The sequence below is a fragment of the Lissotriton vulgaris genome, chromosome 6, assembly GCF_964263255.1.
Source record: "Lissotriton vulgaris chromosome 6, aLisVul1.2, whole genome shotgun sequence".
Lineage (NCBI taxonomy): Eukaryota > Metazoa > Chordata > Amphibia > Caudata > Salamandridae > Lissotriton > Lissotriton vulgaris.
This window is the reverse complement of record NC_141694.1, coordinates 1,457,875,510-1,457,898,181: the sequence shown is the minus strand read 5'-3', so window position 1 is coordinate 1,457,898,181 and position 22,672 is coordinate 1,457,875,510.

Sequence of the window (22,672 nt, the reverse complement as noted above, 5' to 3'; positions counted from 1 at the left end):
GGGCCAAGGGACCAACAATGTCTAGCAATTTGTCCTGGCATGTGGACCATGCCTTGTCAACCCCGCATCGAGGGTCTTTACCAAATTTAGAAAAGAAGGTAAGGAGAGGCTGATCAATAGAAGGGACAAGGGTGATTTTATCAGGGAGGGCAGGTTTGGGACACTCAGACTTTAATCTGGAACGCACCGCTGCCTCCAGAGGGAGACGAAGACGGGCAGAAATATATTCACCAACGTGATGAGAGGGAAGCCATTCCGTCGAGTTGGGATGACGGATGGGTCAAACATTGGGAGACCTTCCGAGTCATATACTGGATCAAAATTAAAGGAATAATTTTTGGGAAGTTTGGGGGGAGGGGGGTCTGTGACGTCAAAGATGTCGAATAAATCGTCAGCATCAGGCATATCGTCATCCGTGTCCAAGATGGTGGAAATTACCAATTTCTTAGGAGACTCTGTGTGCTTAGATTTTTGTTTCTTCTTGCCCTCTGAACCGACAAACCCTCCTTAGCAGGAGGCCTTGGAGGCACAACGTCCTCATCCATAGGCGAGTAAGACTCGCTAACCATTGCTGATGCCTTTTTAGGCTTTTGCACAGAAACAGAGTGTTCCACCTTTCGTTTTCTGCTATCCCCCGCAGATTGGGCCGAAACCTTGGACAACATGCTGACCATGGAATTTTCCATATTTTTAGACATTCTCTTCATAGAGACTTCCATAGCTTGTTCAACAGAATTGTTGATAAATCTATGCAGGTCCTGTTTAAGTGACCCATTATCCAATTGAGAGGAATTCTCCTCAGAAGAGCTCTCCATATTCAAATATGCCAAGCAAGGTAGGTAAGGGTTAATATGAAAATAAAAGCACAAGTTGCAACTATGTCGAAACCCGGGATTGAACCTGGGTCCTCTAGCTCTGCAGTCGAACGCTCTCCCAACTGAGCTATTGAAGCTTGCTTAGGAAGGGGGGCGTGAACAAAGGTGGGCCGGCTCAAACAAAGGGAGGAGACCGGCGTGAGGCAGGCAGGAAGCAGCTCCGGGAGCCGAGAACACAATGCTTCCAAAGCGGGAAGCGGAATGCGGGACACAGCCGGGAGAAAGCCAGAAGAAAGGCTGAAGGCAGGCTCCGGCTCCGGTGAGAGGAAGAATGCTCCGAAGGCGGTAGGAATGGTCGCGAACAAGCGCGAGCACCGCGGAGCGGGCAAGACCACTGCAAGGAGCGGGGAAAGGGGGGAGGGGGGAAACGGACCTGAAGCGCGCGAAGCGCGAGTCAAAGCGGCGCAATAGCGCTCGAATGAAACCAGCAGTAAAAACCTGAAAATATTATACAAGCAGTAAAATAACATGTTTAAACAACAACAAACACTGTAAGCATAGATAAGAGAACACTTATCCGACTGCGAGCAGCAAGAAAAGAGGAAGCTGCGCAGTCAGTGTGTACTCTTATCTATGTGCTGACTGCTGATTGGTTATTGTACTCTCGTTTTTTCTCATTCCCATGGCCCAGTTGTTGCCTGGCCCTCTGGGAACTGTAGTTCTTGCACTTATCTTGGCTGCTATAGAAATAAATGCAAGATAAGAAAGCATAATAGGAGCCTCCGGTCTTGCCATAAAATTGAGAGCATGTAAACTAGTACTCCAGTAGAAATACTTTGCATGTTTATGAATGCAATTCACAAACCAATGGTAGGAGATCTCTACCTCTGCCTCACCTATATTTCTGTGTGGAAATTTCTGCCCTGTTGGGGAGATCTCAAATCACATTATGGGAGGAACAGGGATGTGATGGAAAAGCAATGAATTACTTCTAACTGGAAGGGATTTAGGGAACTTTAAGAAGGGGTTTATGGAACGGCATGCTAATACAAAACACACACCCACAAAAGACTATTGCAATTCACAAAATACACTTCAAATCCAACTACAACTGTGACAGTGACAAAATAGGCTTAAATAAACTCCAGTCAAGTGTAGGCATAAGTCAAGCACCACAAATGGCCTACCAGTGTTACTGCAAATCACTTCCATTGAAAAGAATGGATGTAGGCTGTAGAGGATAATATCAAATAAATGACATTAATTCCTAATTTAATATACAAGTTAAAAATGTAATATACCACTCAAATGTTAACATTTTAAAGTGAACTCTACACTTCAATCTAAAAATAATTAAATTACTTTTTCTGTTAATTTAAAAGTTCAAAAATATCAAGATGAGTTAAAAGCATAACATACCCAAGCTTGTTAAAGATAAAATAACTATAAAAATGTAAGTGAGTGTGGATGAATGTAATCGCAAAGGTGTCTTAGGTGAATATTATTTGCTTAAGATTATTTTACATCTTAATTTTACATTAACATAAATGTAATATTTTGTTTTTTAATAAACGGTAAGCTTTATTAAAATTCCCTATGTTTTACTTTAGCGTGATCTGCATCCCAATGGTATAGATCTCCACTAACAAATAAATAGCTAGCAATAGTAACTTTTTAAATGTAAACTTGTAAATTCAGTCATAGGGCCCCATCCATCTAATTGCAGGAATGCTGAGGGTGAAATAATTTGGAAGCGCTGAGGTCCATTCCGATTAAAAAAATATGAGTGCCTGAGAATTAAAGTGTGCATTAATGCAGAACTTTTGAATACTATACAGCGCTCTTTAGACTAATAGTGCAGAGTTGCTGAGGCAGCGCTGAAACAGCGCAGAGGCAGCACTGAAGGACTGAGATAAAGTGGTGTGGGAGAAAAAGCAGCAACGGGGGAGTCATGTGCAACCCATTTTTCCATAAGTCCCTTGGATCCTAACATAACACATGCACCTTGACTTATTTAACATTTTCAGATTATTCTTCTGTCACACCCCATGCAGCTCTTTTTGTAATGACGTGATGCACTCCCCTATGTTTACTTTCAAACTATGAGAACTGTACAAATGAGATGGAGTGGGTTCCTTTTCCACCACATCATTGAAGATGCATCCAGGTACTCAAGTTGAAATGCTGGAAAAATAGCTCAAAAGAGGCTGGACTGATTGTAGTGCTGAGTTTTTCTTGTTCTCGTTTCAAAAACGGAAGTTACATCCAACTTTGCTTATTATCAAACAATCAATCATAGGTGCAAAATATGCCTTCCCTGTGCATCGGCAGGTAGCTTAGTAGGAACACGGCTCTACAATAAACACAAAACCCAACTACGTCATTAGTAAATAGAAGATGGAGTTCGTCTTCCGGCAGTTTAAATTGAATTTCCAGACCTCCGGATACCTGTTTTTGTCTCATTATTTTATTTTAAATTGTCCTGCAGATGCACCAAAAGTAAAAGCAGATAATAAATCAGAGACGAGAGATTACATTATGAAGTATGGCACCGGGTTTGAAATCGGATGCCAGGAATTAGCTTCAAGACCTGTTTTCGTCGGAGGGTCGCTGCCCCTGAGGCAGAGATGCTTAATCAAAATTCAAACAAAGGGATTATGTGTGAATCCAAAACCCACACATGCCTTTCATATGCTCCGCGTTTCTAGCTTCCTTTAGGACAGTAAAGCATGCATGTCAGCGTGATCCTTCCCTGGCCTCTGAGACAACAGAGCAGGCCAAGTTTAACTTCAAATCCAGGTGGAATTTATGAGCCGCTGCTGGCTGAACTCGAGGATTCGAGTATTCGTCGAGGTGCGTGGCTGTCAAACTGCACTTTGAATGAAGCTGTCTGAAAAGACTCCGAAAATCATATTTAAAAGCTATAACATTTTCCAAGGAGGATCATTATGCTTGTGTGCGCTGCCGTTAAGCCCACCTTAGGCGGCCATTTTTTTTTCTCAACTGTGAGGTTTTTTTCAAAATGACTCACGCTGGCAGAATGAAGTGCGGCACCGTTGTTGTTCTTGTCTGGGGTGAAATGGAGTGTGTGGGGTCTGTCATGTAGACAGCATAGAAAAAAGACCTTTTGAAGCGAAACCAAACAATAACACAATTTATATCGTCTAGGGCACAAAGCAGACCTAAATAGTACTTCAATTGACTAATCAGAGAAAGGTCAAAGAGAATGTAGCTTTTCGCAAAAAAAGCATAATGTAGAAAGATCTAACTATTTAATTTAATTTAATTTGCGTGTTTATATAGCGCTAGAATCACTCCCGGGGGAGTATCTCCGCGCTTCGACCGCTGCGAAACCCTTCCTGGCTTCCCTGAGAGATGGTCCCTTAATGGGTATTTCCAGGGTGAGACCAGGCATCCCCGGCGGTCTGGTGGGGCCGTTAGTGAAGATGAGGCAAGCTAATGCCCAGAGTTGCCGAGTGTGATCGCTGATCAGAGTGGGCACCGAGGCGAGACAATTATCGAGTCCGCTGACCCTGGTCCTGAAACCTGCCGCGCCGGGAATCGAACCCTGGTCCCGGGCCGTCCTCTGCTTTCGGGTCTGCCGCCTCTAACCAGTGAGCCACACTACCTCACTATGAGAAAAGAATCAGGCGGTAATTATGGTAGGTATGCGCCTAACTTCTGTCCCTTCTGTCTAGATTCTTATGTAGGATGGGGTCGGGGAGGAGAGGTCAAGTGTGACAGTGTCATAGAACAAGACGAAAAAATTAGCAAAGGAGAAAAAAATTACTGAAATTCGAATCTCGACAATTACCACCCGCAGATCGTGAACGGCTCACTGCATTTTCTGCACCGGTAGGGATGAGGGCACTGCAAAAGGCCTAGGAAGAACTCAGTCCATATGCTTAGGTTTGAATTGTCGAACTTGAACATGCTCTCTGGAAGTCTTTGGCCTCAGTCCACTTGAAGGTTAATGCCTTTGGAGCAGTCTAACAAATCCGGCTGATCCCAGATACCAAAAAGAGAATGTGCAACAAGTATTAGACAGGGAAGGAACACTTTATGCAGCAGGATTGACTGATCTATGCGTCAAGAAAACGCAATATATGTAACGCAAGGCAGCTCCTTTTGTGACAGTGTGACTTCACAATTTTGTCATTTTTTTCCAGTGCTTATTAAAAAAAAAGAATACATATATATATATATATATATATATATATATATATATATATATATCTATATATATATATATATATATATATATATATATGCATATATATATATATATATATATATATATATATATATAATATAATATAATATAATATATATATATATATGTGTGTGTGCCAGGGCTCTCATCAGGAGACTACTGCGGCTTGCACCACACATTGCCCCTGCCATGCTGCCAATGACAGTAAAAATACAACTACTAACCATCACATTCCTACAAGTGTTACAATTTGGACTGTTTCATCCCCCAAAGCTATAAGAATGGCTTGGGCAGCAAGTAATAGTTATTTTAAATCTATTTTGAATTAAGGATTAACTGTTGTTGTCATCTCTAAAGCAGCCAGACACCGCCATCTTGAGGCAGCTTGTCACAAGCACAGGTGTTGACAAATAAGTGCCTGTGCCGAACACCAGAAACCACTGGCTCAAATTAAGCGCTGCTTTTTTTTCCAATCTAACATTGGCAAATGTTTCACCTCATTAGTACCAGTTCATCATCCAAATACAGTAAAAAGAAACAGAAAGTTGACCAGTGAACCTTTAAATAGGGCCTTCGGCTTGGCGATATCATGCTTTGCTGTGATTTTAACTCCTTGCGTGCTCAGGACCGCCCCCAGCAGTCCTACGTCATGCTGGGCATGTGCTCAGGACAGCCGGGGGCCATCCGAACGCCGCCCATTCCACAGTGCGGCACGAAATCCACGCCTGCGCTGGGGAATTAATTAGTGGGTGGAGTTCGGATGCCCGGGGGCCGTCCTGCGCACACGCCCAGTGTGACGTAGGACGGCTGGGGCCGTCCTGAGCATGCATGGGGCCACGCCCCCTAAATACATCCCCGCACCTCAGCAAAGTTATCGCCGCAGTGAATGGGTTAATACATTTGAGCTAGAAACAGCCATTTTTGGTAAAAAATGTGTAGATTATACAGCCGATGATGGATTATGTGGCAAATGCAGCAAATCCATAATTAGGTGGAAAATGTAGGAAACCGAAATCACATAATTCCTGGGGCCCAGGTATGAGGTTATCGTTTTTTAATTGAATTCTAATGGCCTGAGGGCTGTTAGATGTCCTTAGTCATAGACATGTGCAAGGTTTTGAATAAAACGCTGAAAAATCAATAACAGCTAACTCATATGTTGGGCTTCTGCCAGAAATAAGGTCAGAGTATCATAAATTGGACCCCAGTGGTAGCAGACAAGCCACGGCTGTCAATGTTTTTTGTAGAATATTACCGCAGCAGCAGTGTCTAGAATCTGTAGCCTCTGGGATGTTTATCCAGGCCTCTCCTGGCAAGGAAAACGTTGCACACTTCAGATCAGGCCAAATGCTTTGTGATGATAGGGTCATTTTATAATACATGGAACAATGCCACTGCTATAGAAAAAACTGTCGCTCTCATTAAATTAATACACTGTAGTTGTGACATTGTGACTCACCTACAATATGAAGATTGCATTGCGACTCTACTGTGTTACTTTATTAGATCACGACGCCTGGTGCCAGAAGCAGGAGACGCTGCAAAATGCAACCTCGTGAACAAAGCTGCAAATTACATTTCAAAGTGAAAACTAGCTTTTCTTAGCCTTTTTTGGACTTTCTTTTTATTCAATATTTATTGATGATTCGCCATACCAAACGATGAAAAAGAAATATATAATATGCTACAAAAATCTGATAATATAAGGCAACGAGTAATGTTAGCTCAGATAATTTCATATTTAATATTTATACAGTTAATAAAAGGATTTCGAGACATTCAATAGCCATTCTCTTCTTTAAGTTCTTACAGAGTTCTCATTCAAGGGAATGAAAGTAGTGAAGGACTGTGTTATTTAAGACCCAGCGGTGCCAGGGGACAACACCTGAAACCTTCGTGGGTAACCTGTTCCGGCGTACAAATGACAGAGACACGGGACACTTCCTTCGGCGTCAAAGATTCAAGGTTTATTTACTGCAGGGAACACAGAAGTCACGTGAAGTACACAGCCGGTATGTTCGCGGGATCTGATTCAATTTGCTACTGTGGATCGCTCCTTTTTATACAATTTTCTCTCATAGGTTAACATGGTACACAAAGGTTTACAACTTGGTTCCCATAATTATCCCCGAGAGGGGTCGCTTTGATGTATTCAAGGTCCGGAACATAAGTACAGAAACATTCGGTGGTTCCCAACTGTAAAAACCCATTTTCCCACCACTAGTACATTCCAATCGGCAGTAAACAGATCGAAGAAGGAACAAGGACAGGTGCAGAGGAAGGCAGAAACAGTGGGGAGATCGGAAAGGGTGTAAAAGGGGTGGTATCGGGAAACACGAGCTGCAGGCATCAAAGGGACGTGCCTAATGAGATGCACGACTAAGACAATAGACCGGCACGGCAAGATGAGCCTCGAGCGGGTACATCGGCCTTACAGTATCATCCCCCTCATCATAAAGACACTTTCAAAAGAAACGTGTCTTCCGCAAAGGTCTTGGGAATCCCAGGGTCGCGAAGCGGACAGCGTCCGTTCGCTGGCTACTTGAGGGCAAGAGACAAAAATGGATGCCATATCTAAGATGGAACCCGTGGGTACAGATAGAAACCCACGAAACAAACGAACGGTTCAGGTTAGCACAGCGAAACTGCACACACCCACTAAACTCGTCATTTGCGGTTCATAGATACCAGACTCGACCATATTCGTGCGAGTCGAAAACACCACTTACGATTGTCACGGAACCTCAGACGCTCCTTTTGCCCTCATGTAGGCAAGCACTAGTCAGAATCATACTCGATATTCATCAGACCGTCTAGATGTTGCTGCAACATAACTCTGTCCAACTGAGCTTCTTTGGTAACAGGCGGCTGTCTTATACACGTCGAAGCACAGAGGCCACATAAGGCAGGACCACACTGCACACAAAGGCAACACGTGAACAGAAACGCTACAACAACTCCGATGATCATCAGAATATTCCAACCCCAAGTCGACATCAGGCCCCAAAACCACCCAAGCAGCGTCCAATCCCCTACGTCCACGTGTATGGACTCAGAGATCTTATGCAACTTTGAGATGGCTTAATAGACAGTCGGAGCGTTGTCTGGAATGAAAATACAGCAGCTCGAATGGATCACCTTACATACTCCACCTCGGTCTGCTAAGACCACGTCTAAAACCATACGGTTTTGTAACGTCATAAGCCTATCCGCCTGAAGCTCTGTGGTAATATTACCAAGGGCACTGGCAGTGATATTAGCTGTCGATTCCACCACTCGAGTCAACAGAAACTACACTGGTTGAGCATTCGACAAAGAGCTAAGTTTAAGATATGTTGCATTATCCATAAATGCTTAAACGGAAATGGCCCCACATACCTGGAGCAGAAATTTACCCCCTACACTCCCTCCAGATCGTTGAGATCTAGTGAGAATTTTCTGTTGGCGGTGCCTCGTGCAAAAAAAACTAGACATGGAGGGAAAGCTCTATCTGTTGCAGGGCCCACACTGTGGAACAAACTGCCTCTGGCCCTCAGGCTCTGCACAGACCATTTAAAATTCAGGAAGCAACTGAAAACTCTGCTGTTTACTGATAAAATCTAGACCTTCCCCTCATCTGCATATTTATTTAGACGCTATCTGGTATCACAGCGCAGAGATACTCCGGTTGGAGTCGATTCCAGCGCTATAGAAACCCATAAATAAATAAATAAATAAATAAATTATCTCAGGTTCCTATATTGACCATAGGTCCCCAAAACGGGAGGAAACCCTTGAAAAAGTCTCCTGCCTCTCGACCGGCAGTGTCCTCTTCGCTAATCACGCCTCTCACAACTCTAGTCTTGTGATAGTCTGCATCTACAGTGAACGTCGGAGGCAACAGATTTGCGATGAAACATGAGCCCACAAAGTCGGAGGGCAACCATGTATATGCACGATCATGGCAGACAAAGTATGTACCCTTGGCAGCCAGAAACACAGGGGACGAGACCATCGGCAGGATATAAGTCTCGGAGCAAGCACTCTCTCCAAGACGAGCTTTTGATCTTTGGCCACGACCCAATAGACAGAAATTACCAAGGTGGGGTACGACCCATATCGGAGGCGAGCTCCTGAGCTGCTTTTCACCAGTAAGCGCACTATACTCGACCTTACTCAGGACCCTATAGGCTTGTACCTCTTCTTCTGGAATGAGCGACGGCTCATAGATATCTCTATCTAAGTCCTCTATCGCTATAGACAAAGGCTTCTGATACGAGCCAGGACCAGAGTAGGGAGAACGTGGCTCTCGATTGGGGTAGGAATCCAGTGCGCTTCGAAACATTGTTTGAAATGCTCGAGCTGAAACCTGGGAACTATAAGGAAGAACCAGATATGGAATTCCCTTATCCGTGGTATGTGGCATTAACCCGCACACCCAACAATTTGTAGTATTAACCACTAACTGATGCTGATGAAGGTGCTGAATAAAGGAATTATTTCTGAATTCCGCACGTCTAGCCTGTTCGTGTTCGGGTAAGATATGGAAAGAATGAGGGGATGCAGTGGAGGTAGATTTAGGTTCAGAAGTAGGAGTAGGTATGGCGGAAGGTAAGAAGTACGACATCATGTAATACACCCCACCCGCCAATAGCGAAGAAACAGTCAGAAACAGTAGGAACACTTGAAACATAAAACATTTGGTACGAGTTATCTGCTGTAGTTTGAATCTTTGCGCCTGAGCTTCTTCCAAGTCCATCAGCTTTGAAAACGCCATCCCCTAAGACCGTCCGCAACGTTTCTTGACGCACTTCGTTCTGTGTAGCAGTAGTCAATCCCTAGGAGTTCCCAGGAACCGACGGTCTTTGACCTAGCGCCAAGACCTACTAACCAGAAGGAAGTACATGCGCGGCCCTACGGTACACCTGGATGCAAGGTATCTTATTTACAAATATGTACAAAGTCTCTTAGCTGTGGAAGTAAAAACACATAGATGGAACGAAACTCAATGTTTACAAAAATAATCACAGTTATACGGGTGTTTTAGACTGATCGTGGCAAATGGGATAATGTAGATGTCAAGGGACAAAACGAAATCTTTATTAGTCTCTGGTGCTGGATCGCAAAAAGTATCGAGTTTTCTCAGGACGTGTCTGTTCATCAAACAATGGATCCAACGAGGGGACAGGGTTCTGCTGATCAGTCGATTGTTCAGATCTTGAGTCTTGTGATGGCAAATGTTCAACAATGTCTTTCTGCTGCACTGAGGATTCTCCGACAGGCTGTGCGTCGCTAAAGGGTACAAATGTCTGGAATTTCTCTGTTTCAGACAAAGCAATGCCTTTTCTCACCCACGAGTCCGCCGGTAAAGGTATTGGTACCTTTTTCGTATGGGTGGCGTGCACCCAATTTTTGCGCCCTTCCAAACGGACAGCGGTTCTCGTGGCGAGGAGGACTTGAAAAGGGCCAGTAAAGCGGGGTTCCAAATTCTTCTTGCGAGCAAAATTGCGAGTAACCACCCAATCTCCTGGTTGGAGCTGGTGGCCTGGACCCTCCGTCTGCGTCGGCAGTGCTTCGTAAACCTGTTGGTGAATTAACCTCAGTTTAGCAGTCAGATCATGAAGATAATCAATCAACATTGGGTACTCAAGATTAGAAAACACACTTGGTCTAGGGACCCCCCAAACATTCGCAGGACGGCCGAACACTATTTCATAGGGACTGAGCCCTATTCGGGAGTGTACTGTCGCCCTTGTTGACAACAAGGCAAGGGGCAAAGCGTCAGGCCACGAAAGACCAGTCGTAGCCTGAATCTTAGCCAGTTTGAGTTTAAGGGTGCCATTATACCCTTCAACCAAACCTGCTGACTGGGGATGATTGGCGCTGTGGAATTTTTGATTAATTCCAAGGCCCTTACACACACTCTTCACCACACTCCCTACAAACTCACTTCCGTTATCAGACCATACAATTCGGGGCATTCCATACCGAGGAAAGTATTCCTTCAGCAGGATTTTCGCAGTAGACAGGGCTGTATTGTCTTTAAGAGGATAGGCTTCAATCCATCGGGAGAATGCGCAAACCACAACTAAAACATATTTAAGATTATTGCATCGCTCCATATGGATGAAGTCTAGCTGGATTACTTCAAAGGGATATGAAGGGGGAGCAAAATGGCCAGGAGGTGTGGGGGTCCCCTTACCAGGATTGTACAGCATACATATCATGCAATTCTTCACCAATCTCTCAGCACATTTCGTAATACCATCATTCTTCCACACAGGAGACAACAACTTACAAATACCTTTCGCACTAATATGTGCTAACCCGTGTGCCATTGTCACAACAGCCAGCACATACGCATCTGGCAACATCCATCTCTTATACTCCGACAAATCAATCTAACAACCATTCGCATCCAACTTTCCCGTACTCTCTTTCCACTTCGTCTTTTCAGTATCAGTGGCCTCATTCTGTATCGCTTTCACACTTTGGATAGTATCCTCACACATACTTGTCTCTGTAGGCCACCTAACCGAACTCGTCACATACATTCTAGTGCTAAGGTTCCGGGCAGTCTCCTTAGCAGTCTCATCCGCAAACGCATTACCACGGCCAACATCATCCGTCACCTTACGATGCGCACTACATTTAACAATCGCTACCTGCTTAGGCAACGTAAGTGCATCCAAAAGATCATTCACAAGCTGTCCATGCTGAATCTTCGTACCATGCAACGTCATAAAACCTCTCTCTCTCCACAAGCGTCCAAAGCTATGAGCGACGCCAAAAGCGTATTGGCTGTCGGTAAACACATTCACTCGTTTCCCATTCGCCAACACACACGCTCTAGTTAAAGCAATCAGCTCTGCAGCCTGGGCAGAGTTCTGATTCAATCTCGCAGCTTCCACAACAGTATTCAACGTTACCACAGCATATGCAGTAGTCACATCACCATTTGGCAATTTAAAACATGAACCATCCACATACAAAGTTCCATCGGGATCTTCCAAAGGAGTGTTTTTAAGGTCCACTCGACCTTTTGTTTCCTCCTCAGTCCTTAAGTAACAGTCATGCGCTGCTACTTCATCTGACTCTGCACTAATTGGCAATAAGGTCGCCGGGTTTAGGACATTACAATGTTTTATCTGAATATGACTTGCCAACAGCGTCAACTCGTACCCAGACAACCTCGCACTCGTCAAGTGCTGAGTTTTCGTACAATTTAAAAGAGTGTCAACTGCATGTGGCACCATCACCGTAAGCATATTATCCATGACCAATCCTGCTGATTGTCGGATGGACACCGCAGCTGCCGCTGTTGCTCTCAAACAACTCGGTAATGCTCTAGCTACCGGGTCCAAGGTCGAGGAAAAATATGCACATGGACGTTGCTTGTCACCGAAGGGTTGCGTTAAGACACTCAACGCACAACCTTCCCTCTCGTGAACATATAGTGTAAACGGCTTACTGTAGTCAGGGGTACCTAACACAGGAGCCGAACACAACGCATCACGCAGTTCAGAAAAACTTTTCTGACATTCTTCCGTCCATGGTAAAGGAGTCGAAACATCCTTGCACGTAAGAGCCACCAATGGTTTCGCTAACAATGAAAAATTTGGAATCCACTGTCTGCAGTATGACGTGATACCTAGAAAGGCACGCACATCTCTTTGGGTTGCTGGCACAGATATTCGCGCAATGGCTGCAATTCTCTCTGGGGTCAACCTTCTTCCCTCCTTTGACAATAAGTGACCTAGGTAGGTTACTTCTTGACAACAATATTGAAGTTTAGAAGGTGACACCTTGTGATGTAAGTCACAGAGATGTTGCAACAACGACACCGTAGCAATTTTACAAATGTCCTGAGTATCTGCGGCCACCAATAAGTCGTCAACGTATTGAATTAAGGCTGCACCAGCTGGCAACACAAATGCATCTAGTTGGCCCTTAAAGGCTTGACTGTATATCGATGGACTCTCACAGTAGCCCTGAGGAGCACGTTTGAACCGGAAGCTACGACCACCAAGAGAGAAACCGAAAAGGTCTCTGCTTTCCTCAGCAATCGGAATACTGAAGAACGCATTCTTCAGATCGATCACTGAAAACCATGATGCCGAAGCTGGAATCAGAGTCAGTAACGCCGTGATGTCAGGCACAACAGGGAACTGAGGAATCACAATTTTATTTACTTCCCGTAAATCAATAACAAAACGATAAACAGGTGGTTTGGAAGGATCGGTACGTTTCAAAATAGGTAGTACAGGGCTGTTGCACACGTTTCCCCGGGTCTCCTCAATAACATCCTTCTCGATCAAATCATAGATGATCGCCAACAGCGCCCGTTCACCGTCAAGAGAGATTCGATACTGGGGAATACGTGGCAGTCGCACATTAGATTTCACGTGAACAACATAAGGGGAGATGTCAAGCAGGCCCACGTCATTTGGACCTGTTGCCCACAAAGATGCAGGAAGAGAACTCAATTCCGGTGGAAGCTTATCGAGAGACAAATACATTGGAGAGATAACTCTCTCACCCAAAGTAAGCTTTACTCCCGCAGGAGAACAGTACAAAGTCGCATACAAACGTTTTAGCAAATCCAGGCCCAAAAGATTTTCACCACAGCCAGTGGTCAAAATCAACGGAGCTTTGAGCTCACGAGGCCCAATCGTAAGTGGCAAAGGGCACGAAACCGGATTGCTAACAGGGGCGCCAGAGAATCCAACGGAAACATTTGTTAAGCCAGACAAAGGTGCGCCAGGGAGTTTCGAATGCATGATGGAACTTTTTGCTGCACCAGTGTCCAACAGAAAAGGCTCAACGACGCCCGATGTGGCAACTGCGACGTAAGGCCCTCTCTGATCAACCGGAACTGATACTACTCCCTCTCCTTGTCTATGGCTGTCCTAGTAATTACCGTCGTCAGTTCCCTGATCGACGTAATAGTCATCAACATTCTACTGCGCAGATCGTCCTTGTGATGATCCGCGTTGATCAAAACAATTATTGGAATTTGACAAATTGTCTGAACGATCATTGGGAGCATCACGACCCCTACTACGCGATGTCTGCTGAGAACCACCACGACCTCCTCTAGATGTGTGACCACTATTACGCTCATTCAGAACAGGACAGTTGAATTTTAAATGACCCTCCTGTCTACAATAGGCACACTGATTGTACCCTAACGAAGATCTCTGCAAAGAGGAGTCAGTCCGCGATTGCGACCTATTAGGTTGCGACTGCATTCGATTCCGTTGCTGCGAATCATTCTGATTCGAACGCGGAGGATACGCCTGCTGCAACAACACTTTAGTCTTAAGGTCTTTCGTCTTTTTATCAGCGCGGTCATTCTCTTCTTTCTCCCTATTCTCATAATATTGTGCCGTAGCCAATATTTGAGCAGATGTAGAGACAGCCCACGCACTCTCAGAATTTTTTAATTTGTTGCTCAAGTCGGGCAATAAGTTAGAAACAAATTTATCCACGAACAACCGCTGACCACCCTCGGTACTCATATCCTGACCACTGTGATCGATAAATGCCTCCTCAAATCTCGTAAAGAAGTCGGAGACACTCTCGTCCTTCTTCTGTCTGCAAGCTGACAACTTGTCCCAGTTCACCCTCATAGCTGGCATAAGCGTTTTCATGAGGGTAATAATTCTCTGAGGGAGAGCAGTAATAAGCTGTTCAGGCTTAGCCCCGCCAATTTGTCGTGTATCGGCCGCAGTAAGAGCAGCCCAATCACCACCTAATTCATTTGCATGATCTTCCTGACGAATCTTGGCCCACACCGGTTGCGGTACGACATTGCCAAACAGCATATCGATATCGGCAAGATTCATTATTGTAGCATCTACAAGCTGTGACAATTCCTTATAATACCCTGCAGGATTTTTGCGAGGGTCAGGCAAAGATTGCTTCACCTGTAAAACTTCTGATCGTTTCCATGGGAGATGTATCCATACTCTCTGGAAATGTGCCAATACCGGAGGTTGAGCCTGAGGATTAGCTGGCATCCATACTGGAGGAACCTTGCGCATGGGATACTGACCAGACGCATCTAACTGTCTCTCAACATCCTCAACGAACAATGCTTGAGGTATCGGAGAGGGACGGAGGGCCAATAATTGCTCGATGGCACGTCGAACATTGGTACCCACTACCATTCCACTCGAAAACTGAAGCTGTAAGTTGGTCAAAGCAGTTAATACATCTTCCGATGCATCTGCCGATATTTGATCGCGCAAAACCTTGCACATTTCTTCAAAAACATACCTCTGTGTCGGTATATTGAATTGACAAAACGTATTCAACACCGAACGTGGAGGATTTCCATAGGGATGCAACATCCATGACATCGCCATATTGTACAACGCGGCACGTTCCCTATTACCAGGAAGCTGACTACGTCTTTGTGGACCGTCCGAATCAGCGGACTCAAGAATAGGTCCAAGAGAATTAGCAAAATTTGCAGCCATTGAAGGGGTACGAAGTCGAGTAGTTGGAGAAGTATACGATAGAGTAGTAACAAGAGAAGGAGTAGGAACAGAAGAAGCAGTAGGAGTAAGTAGAACAGGAGCAGTAGCGGGAGCAGGAGTATGTGGAAGTACAAGCGGAGGAGCAGTAGGGACAGCAATAGACAAGGGAGCAGGAACAGTCGGAAGAACAGGTTGAGGAGCAGGTACAGGAGCAGGTACAGGAGCAGGTACAGGAGGAATCGCAGGAGCTGCGGTATCCTGTGCGTACGGAGGTGGTGACTTCATAAGATAGGACATTAAAGGATCCTCAACTAATTCCTCCTTCTTATCCGACTCCGTTGGCAAAGCGGGATAACATTTATCTATAGTCATACGCTGAAGCCTGTCAAAAACTTCCTTTTCCTTTTCCTCCTTATCACGCTGAAACTGCTCTGCTTTCTTTACAATGGTAGCAACACCATCTCTCTGATTACGTTTTGTCTGTCTGATCTCTTTCTGTCTGGCTTCTTTGCGCCATAACCAAAAGGCATCAAACATGGCCGGCCTTGACTTTTTCTTAAATAATTTAGCCTCAAGGTTATCTAAAATCGGGGTCTCAAAACTACCATGAGGTGGCCAACTAAGAACACCATCTTTTTTGGTGTAGCGAATCCAATATTCAGGTAATCGGACCTAACCCATGCTTGCTGTAAAGCTCATAAGTGGGAGTTCCAACCGGAGGTATCGGACACGAGTCCTCCAGTCGGGAATCCATACCACAACGTCTGAAACAACTGAACAAAGTACTACGACCAGGCATCTTGCACACTAGCCGAGTTTCACAAACTTCAAGGGTTACGGGATTTACCAAGTCCCTGCAAAAAGCAAAAACCCTCGGTTTTTGGCGGCTGCAGTCGTCAAATATCACAACAAAGAACCAAGTACGAAGAACCACAAATGCAATGGAACCATGCAACAACTAAGAACCACAACTAAGGACTCTGGGAGCGACCCACAAATACTTAACTCAAAGATCGATGGCGTCACCAGGAAGGCCCGTCAATCGTCTCGCTGTACCAAGGTCTACGCCAGGCGCCAAAACAGGTCTACAGTCAGGGCAGCAGTCCGTCGCAGACGTCAGGAGGCGGGAATCTTCGCGGGAAAAGTCGTCGGGCCACTTATTTCGACAACAGGATCGATGAAGCGGGGTGCACCTTCCCTCGGAGATTTCACACGAAGTTCCTCACGATCGTCGGGCTTGGACCGGTACCACTGATGCAGCCCCACATTGGGCGCCAACTGAAGGACTGGGTTATTTAAGACCCAGCGGTGCCAGGGGACAACACCTGAAACCTTTGTGGGTAACCTGTTCCGGCGTACAAATGACAGAGACACGGGACACTTCCTTCGGCGTCAAAGATTCAAGGTTTATTTACTGCAGGGAACACAGAAGTCACGTGAAGTACACAGCCGGTATGTTCGCGGGATCTGATTCAATTTGCTACTGTGGATCGCTCCTTTTTATACAGTTTTCTCTCATAGGTTAACATGGTACACAAAGGTTTACAACTTGGTTCCCATAATTATCCCCGAGAGGGGTTGCTTTGATGTATTCAAGGTCCGGAACATAAGTACAGAAACATTCGGTGGTTCCCAACTGTAAAAACCCATTTTCCCACCATTAGTACATTCCAATCGGCAGTAAACAGATCGAAGAAGGAACAAGGACAGGTGCAGAGGAAGGCAGAAACAGTGGGGAGATCGGAAAGGGTGTAAAAGGGGTGGTATCGGGAAACACGAGCTGCAGGCATCAAAGGGACGTGCCTAATGAGATGCACGACTAAGACAATAGACCGGCACGGCAAGATGAGCCTCGAGCGGGTACATCTGCCTTACAGTATCATCCCCCTCATCATAAAGACACTTTCAAAAGAAACGTGTCTTCCGCAAAGGTCTTGGGAATCCCAGGGTCGCGAAGGGGACAGCGTCCGTTCGCTGGCTACTTGAGGGCAAGAGACAAAAATGGATGCCATATCTAAGATGGAACCCGTGGGTACAGATAGAAACCCACGAAACAAACGAACGGTTCAGGTTAGCACAGCGAAACTGCACACACCCACTAAACTCGTCATTTGCGGTTCATAGATACCAGACTCGACCATATTCGTGCGAGTCGAAAACACCACTTACGATTGTCACGGAACCTCAGTAGCATCGAATTTAAGCCAGACTTTTTAAAATGTCTTCATGCCTTCTCTTGCTTCAGCTGATCTGGGACCAGATTTATTACTTGTTTAGTCAACACTGCTCAGCAACCAATTTTACATTTCTTCATTGCACAAGAGGGGTAAAATAGCGTGTAGCCACATCTACTAAGATCAAATTGCTGATAATGCTTTGTGTTGGTCCTCTAATAAGGCTGGCTTGCATGGCACACACCCTCTCATGGTGTTGGTGGTGCAGAGCTGAGTGTGTACTGTCTAGCAAACATTCTTAAGCCTAGACAAAATACAGAAATATTCAACACATTGGAAATGTGCAGTGTACTTCAGCACATGCAACGAATGGGGAGTTTTGAGAATTGAAAATATTTCTCGATGTTAACACCTGCTTCAATGAGGCTTTATTTGTTTTAGACAAAGCATGGTTTGGCTACCTAAGTCGATTGGACTGTGTCAAAACCTATGAGTGTTTGCACTGATCCACCCAAGTAATGCGCCCTTGACACAGAGTGACGGAAAGCAGCATAAATCAATTTTGCTCTCAGAAAATGGCACCTTTTCAGTGTAAAATAACTTTTGCACTGGAAAGTAGGTATCAGTTTTTCACATATTAAAATGAGCACCAGTGTGTAAGTCTCATTGAAGCTATTCCACTGCTCATTGAAATATGGATGCTAAATCTGCCTCCAGCCTTTTGCTATTAAATTCCCGGCTAATGTTAGTGCATACACTATTGCTGGCTTGCCACTCTTATCAACACTCGTAGTTGAGAGTTTCAGCTTGTAGTTACTTGTAGTCACATGATTAAGAGGTCTGAAATCTGGATCGATCCAATGGGGTTGCAGGACAGCATCTGCTGCAAACATTTGCATCCTATGTGCCTTAGGATCATAAATCCTGGGCATCTAAAGGGGTCACCTGTTCGTCATTTCAATAATGTGGCTATTGAATAATGTATAATTCAAAGACAGTGTATAATAGTAAAACCATGTGGTATTGGGAGTCAAAAAGCAAATCAAAATATAGCTTTATTCAATTTCTTTTTTAGAAAATCATAAAAGCAGAGTGGGAGTCAAGATATGATGCATTTCTTTCAATGTACCTATATTATGAGTGTCATTGCTTGGTGTTCTGACTAAGAGTGGGTGAAATTGTCAAAAGTTTGCAAAAAATTCACAAACGTATGCACAATTACGCAAATTGCAAATCTGGCATTTTGACCTGTATTTTAGTGTGAAATGCATCCTTTGTAATGTTTCATATAGGTACCCTAATATAGGCCCGGGTAACATCATACCCTTTCATCTACAACACCTCCCCTACACTACACAGTAATGGGCATTTTAGGATTGAACCTTTACCTAGTTCTAGTCCTGGGTGCAGAATGAGGGTTACCCTGAACAATGGCACACTATGACCCCATCTTTAGACTGACACAGTATGAATGAATATTCATAAGGGTACTTGGAAACCAGGCCGGGGCTACACCACCTTCCTACCCATATCTACGTACACGGTTCATCCCATACGTTATCCTAAAACCTAACAATGACTAATACAAGTAACAAGGGACAAAGGAACCTTAGATACTTTCTGTATAAATACAGCACATAACAATAATACCGTGATATTCTGAAAATTATTTTAAAATTGGTTAAAGTGGAGTCTTTTCTTTAAAAAAAAAAAAACACTATCCGGTAGTATGATGACATTGTCACATGCAATAACTCTCAACAAGAAATCTCGGCTCTGTAAAAAGTTATAAAAAGAAGCCCTAGGAAGTCTTAGTTGTTTTTTGATATTAGGAAATAGTTTGAGGTTTATATTATTATAAAAGTAATACCTCAAAATAAGCGGCGGAACCAGCACTCGCTTGACCGGGGCAGCAGGGGACTATATCCCCCAATATCACTGGCACCAGGAGGCACCAACAAAATCATCCATGCACCAGCCTTCACAGGGTTCCAGCGGCGCAGGAGCGAGTAATTAGCAGCGGAACCATCACTCTCTTGACCTGGGCAGCAGAGGACTACATCTCCCAATATCACTAGCGCCAGGAGGCGCCAACGAAATTACCCATGCAATGGAGGCATATAAAAGCCACCGCCGACATGGAACACTCTAACCTTAGGCCCCTCAATGAACGATTTTCTGGCGACATCCCTCCTGTAGCCAGCCATTACTCCACAACAACTTGCTCGATCCTGGATTATACGTTCCCAAGTCTCTCATTATTCTCATTCATAACTGGGTTTAGAATGGGTGACAAGGGGGACAGCGACCATCACCCACAAGAAATCTCCATATCTGCAACTGCAGCTTCTGGCTTTCAGCCGGCTCCACTTTGGGACTCCAGTTATACGTCGGATTACGAAATAATCAACTTTACGGCAGAAAGCATTGAGTCCTACTCAGAATCAGCAATAAATCTGATACTCTCACACTCGATTGAAATGGACCACATACAAAACTGGGAATGTTTTACAACAAGTGAACTTCACACGCCGCTAATAAAAACGAAGCGCCCTCCGGCCCTCGAGCAAGTGGAAAGGCTAACTATAGCACAAGATGCGCAAAGAAAAGGCCTTAAAAGAACTATAAACAGCTCCATAAGATCCCTGCATCATGATCCTGGGAAATTATTGCTCTTCTCCTCCTTGTGACAGCAAAGAACCAAACTAAAGAAGCCGAAATGGGGAATTAACAAAAATTATGAAGACGACATCTGGGCAAAACTCCTTCACAACATAAATCATAACGATAGCGCCCGCTTCTGGAAAATGGTAAACACAATCCTTCACCCACAACATGGGGGAACCTCTTCACATATATTAGAGGAAACTTGGACCAGTTATCTAAATACCCATTCTAACTTTCGAATTGCGTGCTCTCCACAAACTGACCAAAATAGGGCAGCTCCAGATGACTGCTATGTTGATACTCACATAAAGGAAAAAGTCCCACATAAACCCGCTGATTCAGATCAACTCTTGGAGGAAATGACACATGCCGCTGAGCAGCTACTAATCAGGCATCAGATTACCCTATTCACAAAAGTGGTGACAAGGCTTTGCCTGGTAATTATTGGTTAGTGGCACTGATCGATAAAGGGGCCAAATATTTTGCAGGTATTCTGCTGGACGAGCTCACAGCCCAGGCACACAAGAATGATATAAAACCATTAAACCAGACAGGCTTCCGCAAAAAAAACGGTAAAACTAATATCCGACAATCTCTTTGCTTATAGATGCAGCAATATCGAAGAAAATGCAGCTGCACTCTTGTTTCATCGACTTTAGTGCTGCTTTCGATAATGTGGACAGGGCAAGACTATGGGTGAAGTTAGCCCGTTGGGGCATTCCAAATGCTCTCCTAACAATGCTAATGTTTCTACACACAGACACCAGGGTACAGGTGAAACTAGGAACAGGGACGAATCCTTCGAGAAATGTAAAAGCAATGAAAAGGCCTTAACAGGGCTGTGTGCTGGCACCAACCCAATTCAATTTATTTATGGCAGACTTACCACAGACACTTAACACCTGCAATTCTCACGTGCAAAGGTTGGGGGCACAACTTTGTCCAATCTCTTCTACACTGATGATGTAATTCTGCTTAGCCATACAGTAGGTGGCTTGCAGCATCTCCTGAATGGTATGCAGGACTACATAGAAGAAAACAACCTGTCAATTAACCTAAAGAAAATTAGGACAATGTCAATTAATAACAAGAGGAAAGGAGTGAGATTCTGGCATCTGGGCAGGACTCAAATAGAACAACGGGGTCCTACAAGTATCTAGGTGTCTACATAGACAAAGAAGGATCATTTGCTTGACATCAAGAAGAGACAAAAAGGAAAGGGTTGGTGCTAGCTTTAACTATAAAGAGCTTAACATCTAAATTAACGGGTCCAACACTGAGCCCCCTAATGAATGTTGCACAGGTTAAAATCCTACCCACAATCACCTACGATAGTGACGCTCTAAGAGGTAGAGATGCTAAATTTCTGGACAAAATACTAGTAAAAGCATATAAACTATGTTTAGCCTTCCAAACTACACTTCCCCAGGGCAAATTAGGTTTGGGTTTGGCATACTAAAGCAATCATGGGCCAGGTACGGCGCCTATATCATCTGCTGGAACAGGATCAGATAAACGGCCCCTAAAACTCTAATTCAGCGTTTATGGCAAAATTTCCAACAGAGGGAGAATTATCCTGCAAGAAGTTACCTTTGGGAGGCTCTGGTAAGCACTGGACTCTTGGACCTCTGGAAAATACAGAGCCATCATGTAGCTTTCAAGAAATTAGTCTGGAAATCTTTGAAAAAACGGTTGTTGGTGGAGGACAAAGCAGCCTCCTCGGCCAGATTGCATGCTTGGATGACTCTGAACAATTATAAGATTTTAGCCCCCCCCCCAAAATATTTTAATTTGGGTTACCCAAAAGCACAGAAATTATAATATTCAAAGCTCCACCTCTGCTTGATCCCATGCACCCAGAACCTTCCTCCATGGAAGCGGGACCCAACGTTAACATCTTGGAGCCTGTGCAAAAATGGCCAGGGTGAAATCATCCATATATTATGCTCCTGCAAGACGTTGCTAGAGGAAAGGAGACAGCTGTTACAATTCCCTTTAATCAAAGTGTAATTTGTTCAAGGAGGCAAGCAGTTTTGGCATGCTTTGATCCATCAATACCACAACTAAAATGCAGACTAGTGAGATTTCTTGACATAGCCAAGGAAAAAATCCCATCCCAATCCCAAGCTTCTTCTGGGTTCTGGGGCAGCCTGACAGGTCATCATCCCATGCAGGTGGCCGGCTGCTTAAACACCAGCGATCATAGTGCAACTCCATACAAATCAAGATAAGAGGCTGTTCCAATCAAGGCTGCTCTGGGAAGTGATCACAGAGTGCTCAGATTGATCCTTTAGCAATTCATCTTTTCGGATAATAGCATTTACAGACTGAGCAATGAAC